This window comes from Fukomys damarensis, unplaced genomic scaffold (genome assembly GCF_012274545.1).
Source record: "Fukomys damarensis isolate Sample0158 unplaced genomic scaffold, DMR_v1.0_HiC HiC_scaffold_11, whole genome shotgun sequence".
NCBI lineage: Eukaryota > Metazoa > Chordata > Mammalia > Rodentia > Bathyergidae > Fukomys > Fukomys damarensis.
Genome location: NW_022900923.1, coordinates 31,417,605 through 31,434,470, shown reverse-complemented (window position 1 = coordinate 31,434,470; position 16,866 = coordinate 31,417,605). Strand labels below are relative to the sequence as shown.

The 16,866-nt window shown below is 33.2% G+C and overlaps 1 pseudogene; it reads right to left on the bottom strand.

The window, feature by feature from the left end:
* Positions 1–9,694: 9,694 nt before the first annotated feature.
* On the bottom strand, positions 9,695–10,077 carry LOC104850876 (annotated as a pseudogene).
* Between the last annotated feature and the right edge of the window lie 6,789 nt (positions 10,078–16,866).

Genomic DNA, 16,866 nt, shown 5'->3' with positions numbered 1-16,866 from the left:
CTGAGTCTTCTACTGAGTGATAGGCCTAAATTGCAAATACTCACCAAGTTTGAAATTCAGAGTACTAAAAGTCCACATTGAAAAACAGAGAAGGGAAAATAACCTGTCTCTCAGCAGATGAATGGATGAGGAAAATGTGTTAGCTTTGCACAAAGCTATTTACCAAGAGACTGAATAATTATTGTCATTTACAACACATATTTGGATCTGGGGTATGTCATGTTAAGTGAAGTAAGCCAGAGAAAGGACAATAGTACCAAATGATCTCAATCGAGTGGAATATAAAAAAGTTGATCAAATATAACTGGATTACCAGAGGATGAGGAAATTAGTGTGAACAGAAGGAAACCTTGACCAATGGTTACTAAGTAATAGTTAAGGAAGAGTAAAAGTTCTCCTGTAATATTATATAGTAGGGTGATTACAGATAACAACAATGTACTATAAATTTTAGAAAACTGGAAGAAAATATTTGTGAATAAGTGGCAAATGTTTGGAGAGATAAACATTTTACTTTGATTTAAACATTATGCAATATATGCATATATCAAAACAATGTAGAATAAATATGTATTAATAAATATGTATTAATAAATATGTATTAATGTTGGACCAGACTACTTAAACATGCAACAAACTGTATGCATAACTATTGTAATAAAGCAGGTAGATTTGCAATAAGAGAGAGAAATTTCACTCACTCGACTGAACATCTGTAAGATTTTAAATATAAGATTAAACTTCAGAAAAAGTAGTGGAGGACATTAGAAGGGTGGTTTGTCACTGTTCTTGAGTCATCTGTGTTTTCTGATTGTATGTTATTGAGGTTAGGCCCCTGCCATTTCCCAGAGATTGGAGAACAGGAAGCAATTCTTCAAAGATTACATTTCATGTAAATGAGGGAACGGCCTCTACCTCCCTGAGAAAGACCTATCCGACTTGTAGACTAGCTCCTTGTGAAAGGGTAAAGGAAGAATTTACAATTTCCAAGTATTTCACATTCTTTAAGGCAAGAAAAGTCAAGGGCCTATAAACAGGAATAAATTTGGAAAACAAGAGTGTTCGGGAACCTATAAACAGGCATAGACTTGTTCAGATTTTAGTGAAGCTGAAGAGAATGCCCAGGTCCTTTTGGTCAGTATCTCGCAGTATGGGCTCCAAAACACAAGAAGAAAAAATTGACACAAGTAAAAGGAATGAAAGACACCTACACCATTATAGTAAGATTTTCTTTCTTAATAAATAGAAAGATAAAATTAACGTCAATAAAGATTATGAATTTGAACAGAAAGTTTGGAGCTGATGAAAATATACATGAGTGAATAAATATTTTCAGCTAGCTACTTATCTAGGATTCATGAAATATTTACCAAATTTTATCAGTGTAGGGACACAAAATGACTTTGAAAAATTACAGAATAATGTCATTTGGAAAATATTTTCTGACAATAAGAAAATTGAACTGATATCAGTGCTTAAAAGATAAATGGGCAAATAGTATCTCTCAGAAAATTAAATGAAACTTCTAAAGACAGACAGAAAAGAAATAGGAAAGGAAGTGAAATCTTAGAACAACTGAAATTCTAACATAATAAAGATATGAGTGTCTTGATTGCTTTTAAATAAAATTATTTTTCAGTATCTTTTAAAGTTATGTTGTTTCCTTTGATCCAGCAAATAAATAAGCAAGAATTTCAAAAACATAAATGTAGAAAACAAATAGAAGTTATTTTCAGTAACATAATAATTCATAATAACCTGAAAGAGGGTTCTGAAAAAATGCTCATTCATAAAAAATACATATTTTAATCTAGAAATCTTTTTATATTTATATAATGGAATTTTATAAAGTGAGATTTGAACTCTTCTCAAAGCTAGTAAAAACTGTTGAAGCGGACTTTGGTTTTGATAATGGATTCTGTTCTTGAAAGGTTTTCCTGCCTCCTGATAAACTGTAACAAGGAACGAAGCAGATATTGCACTGGAAAAGGTCTTGGTCTCTGAATTATTTTCACCCCTCACAAGATCTTATAGGTTGATAACCTTCATTATAATTATCAGAATTGTAAGGCAATGCATCATCTTATTTCATCTCATAGATCATTGGAAAGCAGTAATACTATGAGCAGGTGCACAAATATTGGGAATTCTTGAATTTTAGGTACAAGATCGAGTTGGTTATACATACCAATATACCAGAAAAATAAATGTTGTTATACTTTCTATAGACAAAAAAATTCAGAGCGGTGCTTTAGGTTAGTTTCAACTACTTAGTTTAACAATTTCAAAAAATAAGTAATACAAGTAATTAACATGACAAAATATTTTCATTTAAATTAAGAAAATTGCATTATATTATTTTAACTCAAGGGGATACACATCTGCAATCAGAAAATTCATTCTATAACACAAATAACAAGCTGCAGTATGTCAGAGTGCACAGCCCGCAATATAGATGCTATTTACTCTCATAAAAAATAGAAAGAAATGGAGTTTTGCTGTTAGGTCAAGGCAATCTGTTATAAATGCCTTTTTGGTTTTGTGTTTTCTATGTAGAAAATTCAATCAGTAGGTAAAATTAGCATGTAATGCTGTCATTCAAATATTAAATTTTATTTCAGTTGTTTCGTCCTGTAATTTGCAAATCCTAGAAAATATACTTATTAGGGACTACAAATAAAATTGTCACAGAATTTTAAAATAAGTGTATATTTCTTTTCATATTGTGCAACTTGAGATCATTCCTAACTTTATAATATACTTGTATACAAATGTATTCATTATGTTTTCTGAAATATGTATTTAATAAGAAATATAGAAGGTATGTGTGCATCGTTATTTAGAATGAAAGAAATTATGTAGGATAATGACAGAAGGAAATACAGAAGCAGAAAAGAATGAAATGCATGTACACCTTCAGAATAACAAGAGCTTAAGAGCTGATTTACTTGCTATATTTATTTAGATGAAAATAATAACTTTGTCTCAAATTATACACAAGCAATACCTTCTACGATCCAACTCAAGGTTTCCAATTTACTGAGAAAACTAAAAGTACTCAAAGTTTTACACATGTATCTAAATATGTAAAACCAAAATTTTGTTGGCAATACATTGCATTCTGACATACAGTTTTCAGTCACTTTCAACTCTTTTCTGAATGCAAAAATTAATTGCTTAAGCTAGAATTATCATGGTATTTTAATTGATTTTACTGGTACTTTTAAGGTATGCAATATAACGACATTCATGTTTGGAAATCTGAACCTTTATGTAATCTCGGTTCTTCATTTTCCCCATCCCCTGCCCTCCCTTCAACTCCTCCCTTGCTCCTCCCTCCCTCTCTGCAAAGACTTTGTTTCCCTTCGTTCCCCCTCCCCTCCCATTTCTTCTTCCCCTCTGTTGCTTTTCTTCCTACTTCACGTTATCTGTTAAACCTTTCAGTCCTTATTTATGCTTTCAGTTTCTCACAGTAGAGACACTATTCGGTATTTAGACACATCCTATGCATATTACTTAAAAAATAAAAAAGAAAATCACTACATCTTAAGGAAATATTTTAACTTTAATTGTGCATTTTGCATGTATAGTCTTTGATAAAATCCTTTTTGTTCCTCAGTGTTTATTCTCATTCTCTGAAAGTAAATTTTTCTTTCTTGTCTTTTCCTCTTCCTTGTTTTTGTTTGTTTGTTTGTTTTGTATCAGGGATCAAACTCCGGTCCTTGCCTTTGTGAGGCAGGCGACAGAACCACTCAACTAAATCCCTGTCCAATTTTTGTATTTGTTGAGTAACCTTATTTCCATTAGTATTATGTAATATATGCGACTGAGTTAATTATGAGACCGATGGTTGTCTCTTTTTGATGGAACCTGTACACAAGAATCCATTTCCCTAGTTACAAAGATCACCTGAAAATGCCTGAGAATCAGAAATTTATTTCCTAGGAGTATGAGGAGAAAAGGGTAGAATCTCTATTTTACTACCACAGCTGCTTTGAGTGCTATTCGCTTTTCTTCTTGTACTGGTAATCTTATACTGATAAAGTTCCCAAACCTCTAAAGTAGAACAATAAGTGCATTTCTTCCTCACTTGTTCAGTGTAGGTTTGGTGTGGGTTTTGTTCTGTCTCCTTCCAAAACTCAAGATGACAGAGCAAATTATGCGTGGAAAAGGGATCACTATAGCAGAAGGAAAGAAAATCACCACAAGCTCTACATACATTAATATTAAAGCTTTAGCTAGAAAAATGATAGATGATCCATCTGCTAAAATTCTGCTAGTCAAAAAAGTAGTCTAAGCCGATCTCAAGAGGGATTTTTTTCTTGAAAGTGCAAACGTTTGTGAACGTTTTGACTCCACAGTTTGCTGTTCTTTGTGTTTCATATTCAATGTAATTCTTTTCCCAAATATATAGTGTATTCAAACATGCCCAAGAAAAAAAAATAAAAGTCTATTTACATCTACTAGAGAGTCTACTACAATGATTGAGACTTGGAAGCCTTTTCACCAAATCCAGTTGTGCTTCTTTTTCTTTTTTAATTGAGTTTATCGGTACATTTTAGGTATACAGTACAGTTACATTCATTATTGGGATCTTGTAACTTTACATGACAGGTCTTGGTTCTCAGTTGTGTTTCTTTTGATATAAAGATATGAACCAAAGGAAAGTGACCTATCCAAGCCATACAGCACATCAGTTGGTCAGTATAACCACTAAGCACTTCCTATCAAAAGGAAATAAGAAGGCACACAAAACAATTTCAACCTGGAGCAATTGGAAATTCGACTAACAATCCACCTTGAGGTTTTAAACCAAGATGTGGGGAAATTCCTTGAAAATACTCAGGTTCCCCTTTTCAGAGTAGCTCTCTGTGCACTGCTTTCCATGGATCCAAGCGTGCACGTAGAAATGCTCTTCCCATTTCTTGGCTCTCCTTGTATATCTTAGGTGAGAATCAGAGACTATTCCTGAGGTAGAATTTTCTCAGGCTTCTATCCACCAAAACTGGGAATGAAATACAATTTTAGATTATATATTATTTTTTGTCAAAGCCATGGCTTCCTTGGCAGTATAACACACACAAATTAATCGATTTTTTCTATGGTAATTTTTCTGTCTTTTTTATTTGATTTTTCAGCTCCATTGCTCAATAATTATATCTACAATTTTCTATATTTGCTGTGTTTTCCATTAGCTCTATTTATGCTGGATGAACCAGAAGATAATTTTTTCTATATTAATGATCACATATCACACAGCCTTCTTATGTGTGCTTATATTTATGATATAACAGTTTTAAAGGAATCAGTAGTTGAAATTTAAAAGGAAAGGAAAGAATATAAACTTGTTATAACACAAAGACTTAATCTTGTTCCCATGACACCAACAGGTTTTTAATTGCAATAGTTTTCTTCTGAACTATATGTTATAACTTCAGTACTAACAACATTTACTTTCAAATCTTATGAAGAAACCAGTTTACTTTCTGCTGTTGTTTTGTTTACACTGGTCAATTTTTCCACTTATTCATCAGTGCTCAACTGTACCATATCTAACATAGTATGAATATTACTTTGCTGTTACCAAATCTTGTTTTATATTTTAATTAATTTTTAGTATGATCTGAAACAAGATGGCTCTGGCTGTCAAGCAGGTGTTTTATGTTACAATTCCTGATTTATATCCTAAAAGGCTACCTGCCAAACACTCTTCCACTTGGCACTGTTGCACTGGCCAGGGGAATGCCAGCATTTCAAGGATCTGCCAGTAGAATTTGTTATTCCTTTAGGGCAGAGAACAACATATCCCTCTGTATCATTCCATAAAATTCAGAACAGTGTGCTATTTATGCTAGATGCATTATATATCACAATATATGTTGATGGATGGGTGAGGTGATGAAATACACATGTTGCTAGACATTGGCTAGACATTGCTTATGTATTTGACTTCATCTATTTTAATCCATCTTTCTGGCAATATCATGGTACATTTAGCATCATTTATTTTTTCAGTAAGCATATGATAAAAATAATTCTAAAAGTAAAAATAGTCTACATGTTATTTTGAACAACATGTACACATATTTTGAAAATATTTTATTATTATTTTTAATAAGACCATGAGTAATTATACTGATACTATAGAATGTACAAATGCACCAGAACACAGATATAAGATTTATTTTTTGCACCAGTTTCTATTGACTTATCCTAAGGGATTTTCTCTCAATAAAATGTATGTATATTTGTCCTAGGACAGACTGTCTTGACAGAATTAATAAATATTGTGTATCCATGGAATTTTTATTTGTTATCCAATGGTTGCTTTTACAAAAAATATATGTGTTTTATTTATTATTATTTTTTTCTTTTTCTTTCTTTCTTTTGGTAGCAGGGATCAAACTCAGAACTTTGCACTTGCAAGGCAAGTGGCAGAACCACTGAGCTAGATCCCCAGCAAGTTTATAGTTCCCTATGGAAGAGTAGTACTCTATTGGGTTTAAAAAAACAAACAAACAAACAAAAAAACAACATCTTTTTCATTCATTCATCAGTTCATGTGCATTTGGTTGTTTCCAAAATTTAGCTTTTACAAAGCATGTTGCCATATGCGTGGGTGTGCACTTAATCACTGTGGTATGATGCTTTTAATTTTGGGGGAAGATGCCAAAAAAGGGAATGGTCGAATGGAACCTCTGAGTTTAGTCCTTTGAGGGATCTCCACACTGATTTCCACAGTGGTTGCACCAGACTTCACTCTTGTCAACAGTGAAGCAGGGCTCCTTTCCCCCACAGCCCTATCAGCATTTGTTATTGGTTCATTTCTCGGTAACAGACATTCTTTCTGGGGTGAGGTGGAACCTCAGCCTTGTTTTAAATTCCATCTCTTGAATATCTAGTGATGTTGAACATTGTTTTACATATTTATTTGAGCAGTATATTTCTTCATTTGAGCAGTATATTCATTTCAGATGCCCATTTTGGATTGGGTCTTTAAGTTTGGGGATTATGATTTTTTGAGGTCTTTATAAATTACAGATATTAGTCTTTTGTCTGAGGAGCAGCTGGAAAAAAATTTTCCCTACTCTGTGGGCTGTCTCTTTGTTGGTGAATTCTTTGGAGCCCAATATAGAGACATTGAGACATTTGTGTTTGGTCATCAGATCGGTCATGGTACATATTTAAAATATATAACGCAATTTTCCCAGTTGCCAAATGAAATTGATATGTAATACAGCCTTCCATGTTGATGACCAAAACTGTGTTCATTGTAATCCATATAGATACAAAAGAAATTTGACCTTCCGGCGCCCGAAAATTAGGTATGACCATGTGACTTGTTTTGATAGAGAAAATTGAGACGAAGCAGGCTTGTCACTGTCAGATGGAGGGCAATGAGAGCAAGGAGCTTGCCAGTTTTACTCTGCCAGCCAAAGAAACTGATGATATTTTATAGATGCTGAATAGGGGCAGTTTGTATCACTGAACTAGGCCGATGGGCAGTGCAGCCAAAGCCTTCGGTGGATGGATTTGTGATGTGAATTGAATCCTAAAAACATCTTTATTGGTGGTGAAGCTTACAAATATTTTTGAAGTGTTTGTTACTTTAGCAAAACTTAATCTATGCTGATTTATAGAAAAGAAGATTAAGCTTTGTATTCCAACTTGAGACAAAGAAATATTTGGGTGAAAAAAGGAGAAATATTTGGGTGACTATGATTTATTTATCTAATCCAAAGTAACATATGAGATTTTCCTTGATCATTTTCTCTGTGCAATGATGGTAAATTGTTTACTATATTTTCAAATTTGTATTACACAATAAGTCCAATCAAAGTATAGTGGACTATCAATAATGCACCAATAATAGTATAATGGATATTTCAGGCAGGCTTTATACTGTATTCTTTGTAGTGTCACTATTATGATTAGATTTTTTGACAGCTAAGAAATCTGGGGAATAACACATGATAAGTGGCTTTTGAAGCATATTTCATAAGTGATAAAGACAGGATTCAAAGTTGCCCCTTCAATATATAAATCTTTCATGTACAGGTGTTAATATTACATAAAGAGAAACTTGACCTGTCTGTAATAACCATCTCTCCATGCATTCGCTTCCATAGTAAAATGATATTGTCTAGAAACTCTAATAGACGTGGGAGTGTAGTTCAGGGTGCATGCTCTTGCCTGCATGTGGGAGCATTGAACAAACCTCAGAATCTCAAACAAAAGCACAGAATTTATAATTAGATCCTAAGTGTGAAAATATGAAAGCAATAAAAGATACCTATGACAGTAAGTGCATTTATATCAAGTATGACAATAATAAATTCATACATCTTTTAGATATCCTTGAATATCAAAAGTGGAACAATGCGCTTATTTTATTATGGAATAATGAATAGCTCTAGAGCTAGAATACAGATGATTTTTACTTAGAGTTAGTTGAACTGTGTACAACTCTATTTCAGTCTTTAGTAATGAGATTTCTAACTACTTCTTAACAAGGTTGTATAAGTTCCTTCTTATAAAGATTGCAATCTAGGCTGTAGCATTGACTTTAGCAATAGGCTTGTATGTCTCTGACTTCTAAAAAATGTTTGCTTATTGTTGTTATATGTGCATCGATAATTGAAAATCTGTAGAGTGTCGCAGATGACTTCAAATCTGTACAAAATAGATTCTTTTTGCATTGAACAATGTCCATTCATTCCCTCCCAGTGACATCTCTATAGCGTGGACATTGTATTTGTCATACAGCTAAATGCTCTGCCACCGAGAGTTCTATTTAATGTTTGTTATCTTGCTACTCCGATCTTCACAGCTGGCTTTGAAGAAGAAATAACTGTTATGCTGGCCAAAGTCATTGGTACATTTAAAAAGTTGACAAAGTGTTAGTAGAAGTATCTTGAAGTTAATTGGCAGCAAGACAAATGTATAATGTTAGGTCAGGTCGTCAGGCAGCTGTGTTGTGTGAACCCTGCGCAAGTATAATCTCAGAAAGATTGATCACATTTGTCACACCGACTATTCAAGACAACACAGAATTGCAGGACAAATTTTCCCCCCAAACTACTGAAACCTGAAGTCACATCACAATTCTTAAAAATGACAGGCCCATGACAGGCCAGGTTGTCAAACTTTCTACCTGACGGAGAACCCTCTCTTTCATACAATTTAATACTAATTATTTAACTCTTGTTTTAAATGATTGAGAGCTCAGTGCTTCATAAAGCAGAATAGTAAGAATTTGAAGTTTCCGATTTTAAATTCCTTTTATTTTTGAAGATAAATTATTGCACATTTCCCACTTTTCTGTAAAAATATCATGATATTATCTTGTGCTAAAATATACGCAGTTTTAACTTCTGTCCAATATTCTTAGCCTTCCTATATAGAGTTAATTCTTATGTCACAGAATTTCTAAACAATTAACCATTTTTTCACTATCTTGGTTTAAGCTCAATTTGTCAGTGGAACTCAGACTTCAGAAGGTCATGGGATTTACAAAATTGAAAGCATATTTTTCCTTTACATGGCATGTGTGCTCCAGGTCAACTGGGTTCTATCCTTTTCTCCTTAGCAAATCAGGTAAAATCCATGGCTTAAATATGGGCAGATTTTCACTTGTTGTAGGCTGGAAAAAGATGAAGGCATTTAATCACACATTTTTTTTTTTATTTGAAAGTTATTTCTCATCCACATTCACTGTCTGGAGATGCTTGAATGTGGTACGAGGGACGTAAGTTACCAAAGTATAGAGCTTCTTTGGTGAATCTTCATCCTCATTACATTTTCTGGACAACCATTAACCTATAGATATGTGACACTGCTTATTCCTTTGGCCCAGGCAGATTTGTTGAGCCTGGTACCGATGTGCACGTATGGCGTTCCCATCTCCTTCATGGCAAATTTCCTGATCTCCTGAAGTGCCCGAGGGGCACGATTCTTAAAGCCCACTCCATGGATGAGCTTGTGAATGTTGATGGTGTATTCTCGGGTCACCACCTCGTTCATGGCAGAACGGCCCTACATCTTCTCGCCACCCTTCTTTGTGGGATAGGCACACATTTTGTTGGCTAAAAGAAGTGACACGATGAATATAGAATTCCACAGAGTGAGAAATTATTCTTTCTAGGTAAGCATAACAAAGATAGGGCCAATTTGGGATCAATCTATGCTTATATGCTTAATGTGAAATAATTTAAATGTCACTAAATATTATCGGAGTTCTTTCGATAGAATCATTTATTTCCGAAATCTCACGGTATTATGGTATGTCAGTGTTAAAATGCATTGAAGAGTATGCCATATACGCCTGGTGTTTGAATTTCTCCTATGTAATGCTTGAAGCAGTGATGGTTGGACTTACTGTGATTATCTGATTTTTCATACTTTCTGAAGGCAGCCACTTCAATTTTCAACTTTGTTATAATTCTTTTCCTTAAGTCCATCAATAGACAGGTCTTTCCTTTAAGGCCACCCCTCAGGTTAGCTCTGACTCCTAAGCAGCACATAATAGATAATTATTCCTAGTTTCTCTTTCTTTGAATTTAAATTATTTGAATTTATATTTAAATTCAAATATTTAAATTATATGAGTTTTTACTGTAAACTACTCTTTGTTCCAAGTTAAGTACTTTTTATTTCGCTTTTTTCACCCTCTTTCTGTAATATGATTTCAAATTTCTGCATTATATTGTCAATCCTCTCTAATTTGTTTATAGGCAATCTAGGTACAAAACCACTGCAAAGAAATGACAAGAGTATGTGAAAATGTCACATATTAACTTCTTCTAAAATATTTTTCCTGACTAGATAATTCTTGATAAAATATCTTTATTCAATGCAAAATTCACTCAGCTTTTGTTCAATACTGATTTATTTAAAATACTTTGCCTTTTACTTCAAACTGATATTAAATGTGAACCATGTCTACATTCATAAATATTTTGATAGTTTAATTTTAAAAAAGATTGGTATCATATTAGATAATTATAAGCTGTAAATACCTTCCAGCCCAGAATACATGCTGAACTACATATAATATTATGTTTCTTCTGCTTGGGTGTTCCTTTATTTGTGAAGAACATTCACCATTGTTTCTAGTTGAAGTGTATCTAAAACTATGCAATAAGTACAACAAAAGATAAAATGCTAACATTATTTTAGTTTGATCTTTTCTTTTGTGTTCCCTAGTATCTTGCTTTCCTCAAATACATACTTACATTTCAAAGTTTTCAGATGAAACACAAGGTATTTACTATCAAAGAAATCTCCCAGGGAAAGCTACATCTGTTCAACAATCTTTAAAACAATGCTTGAAATTCTCCGTATTTTAAAATTCTGAGCCAGCTTTGATGATAACATTCTAAGATGTGAAAAACCCTCCCAGGAGCATAGAGGGCTATTGAGACATCTAGTTAGCTGGAGTTATAAGAAATAGATTTCTTTTGAAAAGGAGAAATGCACATGTAATATGTATCTTTTAAACTATTATTTGTTCTTTTTATTGTAATTCTACCTGATGTTTCTTTGGAAAATTTCAAAAATATCACAAATCATTCTTTAATAAATAAACAGTATAATATAAAATGAGTTTTATAGAATTTAAAAATACTAGATTCTTATATAAAATGAAAATTATGATTTCATGTAACATCAAAGTCTAGATTAGTCTCATCATACTCTTAGTGAGAGAGCGTGATACATAAATGGCTAATATAATTTCACAGGAATCACCTGGGAGCTGAATAGAAGAATGAATGCAAATCACTATAGCAGCAAGTTTTTTCAGGAATTAATCCATGGAAAGATAACTTGAAAAACTTACCGCTACTCAGGCCTTGCTTATCATTATAATAGTCTAACTGGATTTGAATTCTTTACGCATTCTTCATTAATTTTTGCCAGGCAAATGACCCTCAGGATTAGTTTTTCCTTTCTTCTGTTGTCAAATTTTTATTTGATCACAATGTGTAGGTATTTAAGATTTGGAAGCTAGGTCTATATCTTAGCTGACAAACATGTTTTATTCAGACCCGTGGGCCAATTAATCTTAATTATCTATCTGACTGAATTAGACAATCCTGGAGAAGTGACTGGATCATGGAGACAACATACTTATCAGTGAATTAATCTACTGAGGTTCATAGGTGAGTGCGCTCTTGGGAGTGGGGGTTAGTTGGGGTAAATCGATCACTAGGGAGATCTATTTGAAGCTATATCCCTTTTTGATGCGCTTCCTCTGTCCTGTGCTTTCTGGCCACCGTATAGTAAGCAGCTTGCTTCATCATGCCTTTTGCTAGGATGTATTTTGCTTTGGAGCCAGCTAACCATGGACTGAGTCCCCCGAAGCTATGAACCAAATTCGACCACTTCTCCCTTCAATTGTCACCGTCAAGTCTTTTGCCTATCCAATAGAGGCTAAAAGGAAATGTTTCATGACATTCAACATTCCTAGGGATGCTTCAACACTATTTTGCCATTTATGCACTAGGGTTTCTCTATTAGATAATAAAATGCAAAATCTGTCTTCTCTGAGTTCCTGTGTTATGTTTTGTTGCAGTTGAAACTCTGAATGTCTTCCAGGTCTAAAATTATCTGAATAGTAAAATTATCTTGGACCCGAGCAGCAAGGCTTGATGCGACTTTGTTGTGATTCACTAACAATGGCCGTTTATCAAGAAACAGATGCAGAGTGAGTGAGCAAAATAAAGGCATGGAAAGATCAACATTTTATCTTTAAAGAGCAAAAATGTGTCTGAGGTGATAGATTTTAACAACTTATTTCAGTACAAATGGGGGCTTTATGTTGTGTGAAACACAGAGAGGTAGCCTGTGTCTGTCCCAAGAAAGGGAAATAAAGTTTGCTTTCTTGATGAGAAGGGAAGGAGTTTCTGAGGATGTACACACTTGGGTGCATCTAGAAAAGAGTTAGGCACTGGTGTAGTCAACTCCAGTCATAATGAAGACTCACAGGTTACAAACCAGGAAGAAAAAAGGAAGATACTGAAGCTGGTGTTTTTTCTAGTTTTCTCATGGAATTGAGGCATCTAGTTTGTTAGACTTAGACATTCCAAGAGAGATTATTGAATCATGGGGAAACTAAACTTATCAGTATAGCTTTTTAAAATGTTTCTTTTGTTTAATTCCATATTGAAAGAAATACATACGAATATCCTAGTTTATTTGGTGTATATCTGCTTATAAATTTGAATTTCCAAAAGAAGGATAGAATACGGTGAGATTTTTACATAGGCAAAATGTGTTTTGAAAATAGATTTGCATTCATTATGAATCTGTCACTTTAATTATTGTATCTTTTTTGTTGTTTTAGTTTTTACCTTGGCCATACTTCCTATTATTTGTGACAAAGATGGCTATCAGCTTTATCCGTATTTTATCCTGGCAGCTTAGCCTAAGAGAGGAATGATACTTTATAAACAAAAGTTACAGGAAAATATAATAGATGGGAATGCTATAGCTCTGATTTGGGTGTGTGAGTTAAAGCCAGTGTTTCTTGGTTTTAAAATTCCCAGTTTCCAAAGCTAGCACCTTCATTTCTCTTTGATCATAGTGATGGTTTGAGTAAAGTAATATTTCAGAATTATTCTCAAATTAATTGCACCTTTAGGAGTAATGTAATGAGAAGGAAGAAAATGGATTTTCAACAATAAAAATAGATGCCTGTTTGAAATACATCTCTAGATTCATTTGCTATAATAATGAAGATGTTTTAAGCTCAAATTCCCTTGTATTTGCTTGTTAGAGAATTTTAGGGTGAAGTGTACCCATGACCTGCCCAGTGATTGCTTGGGTTCCATTTCTGAACACCTCCTATTAAACAGTGTAAATATAGCTTTAGTAAGAATGATATCTAAATGCATTTACTGATTCTGAAACACAGAAGATTACTGTTCATAAAAAATATTTTTAAGAGATAGACACCTGCAAAACACAAATAAACAAACAAGCAAACCCCAGAATTTAATAGTTAATGTGGTCCAACACTCTGGAACAGAAAACATTCATAATTGATGTACCTCAGTTCCTGATTATGTTTATTTATAGTTTTATACATCTATACTATTAATGCTATGATTAATACTTTTTGTTGGATTTCTGGCTTGAAAAAACGTTATCATACCACCTACTTACTCAGTAATGAAAGCACATATTTAAAATATTTTTGCAGGAAACATTTTCTCTACAGTTCCAAGGCTAAATCTATTATCATATGAAACACTGAAAGTTACTAAATCTTGCAATGACAGAACAACTATCTGGTGATGGATAAGAAATTTAAGTATTTGATTTATAGCCCCAAGAGGTCTTAACATATCTGCCACAGCTGCCAACACAGCTGACTAAAGATGGCACCCAGGCAGAAGAAGACAGGGTGCAGGTGAATGGAACTATGGTGGTCCTGAAAGACCAAAAATCTAATGTTCAAAGAAGCACGGCTGAAACTGGGAAGCCAGCACTGGGAGAGTCAATTTAATGATTGATAGCGGTGTCTACTGAACAGGCACAGACACTCTAGCACTTATAAATCTTGGTTTTGGAAACGATACATAGGACTTGATAGAGAATATATGAGAGCCTCTGAGCAATCTACATCAGGTGCTCATGCTTACAGACTCTTGGCAGCAGCCAGGAGTTAGTTGACGTGGCAAGTGCGGGACCGGGAAGATGCACCAAATAGGAGATTATCGATACGGTGTAGCTGAAAATGAGTTTCAGAAAAATGGAGTGGAAAACAGTACAGGCAATATGGAAAATGTTAAAGAATCTTAATTATGACAAGAGGATGAAATTGAGAACAGTGACTTCAGGAATTTATCCCGCATAGTAAAAATCATTTGACTAGGAAATCACTAAGCTTATTTTTACACTGAATAGAAGGAAAATGAAGAATATGAGAGGAGGGAGACGAAGATTATATTATGCAAAACTTGGCTATGACTGAACATAGGAGTAGCTGTATATATAACATATATATATAATATTTATCTGTCTTTATAATACATATATTTCTAGGAGAGAAGAAAATGCTTGACTCTATTCTTTCCTCTCCTTTTCTTTTCTTTTGTGCGCTGGAGATCAAAATTAGAGTTAGGAAAACACTGTATCACTGAGCAACATCCCTAGCCTGAAATGGATTTTTCTAAAATGGAATTCTTTATACATGTGCTACAAAGGAAAATTCAAACTCAAAGCAAAGTGTTGTTCTAATAGTAAAATATCAAAGTTAAGCATGCAGTAGTATAAAAGTGCTGGAGTGGCACTACAGTTTTGGACTGAGGAACTGGTATCCATGTCTTTTTCTACAAGTAATGTTAAGGGAAATAAATTATGAAGGAAAATAGTTGCAAACTATTACGCTATGCAAAAGTTAGATTCATTTTTAAGTAAACTGGTATATTTATAAATACAATTTATATAAAGATATATATGTACATTTATAAACAAACTTTTAATTATTATAAATTATTTTTATTTTCTCTATGTAACCAAAATATATATGATATAAATAAAAATCAATTTACCACGGCAACATTTACTTTGGACGAATAAGTCCATTTTATTGGTAATGTACCCATAAAGCACTTAAATCTCTCTTATATGTTGCATGTGATTTTGTAGCAAGTATTGACGTTAAAAGATTGATACTTAGATGATTAAAGGTTTTGTTTTTAATCTTCTGATTGAGAATAAACATGAAAGTAGAAATAGTTTTGTTTATCAAAAGTTTTAAGTAACCTTGTAAACATAGTTCAACATATCGTTTTTCCTCTAAAAAAGTGGCTGGAAAGCTCTTTTGAATTATTTATACTAACCATCTGTTCCTTGCTTATCATAACTTCCAGAACAGACAAATCTCATGGCCTTCAGATGTTAGCAACGACTACTTGTAGTTGAACAGCTGTTTTCATATCAAAAATCCATACTGAAGCCGTTTATCTTAAATTGGTGAATTTCATTATTATCTCGAGGGCTCTGGTGGAATTAATCTATTTATGCAGCATTCTTCTTAAATGAAAGGGCTTAAGTGGCTTATTTCAACTGTATCATTTAAAACATAGTATTAAAACAAAGCCCTCATTCTATGCTAAAACAAAATAATATTGCTTCCATTTATCACCGTTATTTTATGAAAACAATGCAAGGCTGATAACATAATACTTTTATGCCATTTGCCAATCAGAGATCACAAGATTTACTCATTTAAGTAATTAAATGTTACAAAGAGTTCATTACAACTTTGAGATAATGCACTTATGAGTGTACCATAAATAAATAATTTTCTTTTTTATAACTATATGTTCTAGATCTGCTGGAATAAATTATCACTAATGTGATGGCTTGACAAGACAGAAATTTATTCTCTCACATCCTGGGGATGGACAATGTAAAATCGAGGTGTTGGCAGGACAATTCCCCTAAGGATTCTCTAGAGGAGGGCACCAGGGGAAAAAAAAGCAAATGAAATAAATTGAAGTTGCAAATAAATTGAATGATGTGTTCATAGATTAAAATAATTAATATTTTAAAATACCCATATGCCCCCAAATTGGCTATGGATTCGATGAAATTCTTATCTAAAATACAAATAACAGTCTTCCAGGAATAGAAAAATATAAGCTAAAAATTCATAAGGAACAACAACATACATCAAATACAAAGCAATCTTGGAGAAAAAGAACAAAACTAGAAATATCACATTACTTGACTTCAAAATAGACAAAAATTCTATATTAATAAAAACAATATTGTACTGGCTTGAAAAGAGACACACAGAAGAATGGAAATGAGTAGATAGCCCAAAAGTAAATCCATTCATTTTCTGCCAACTGA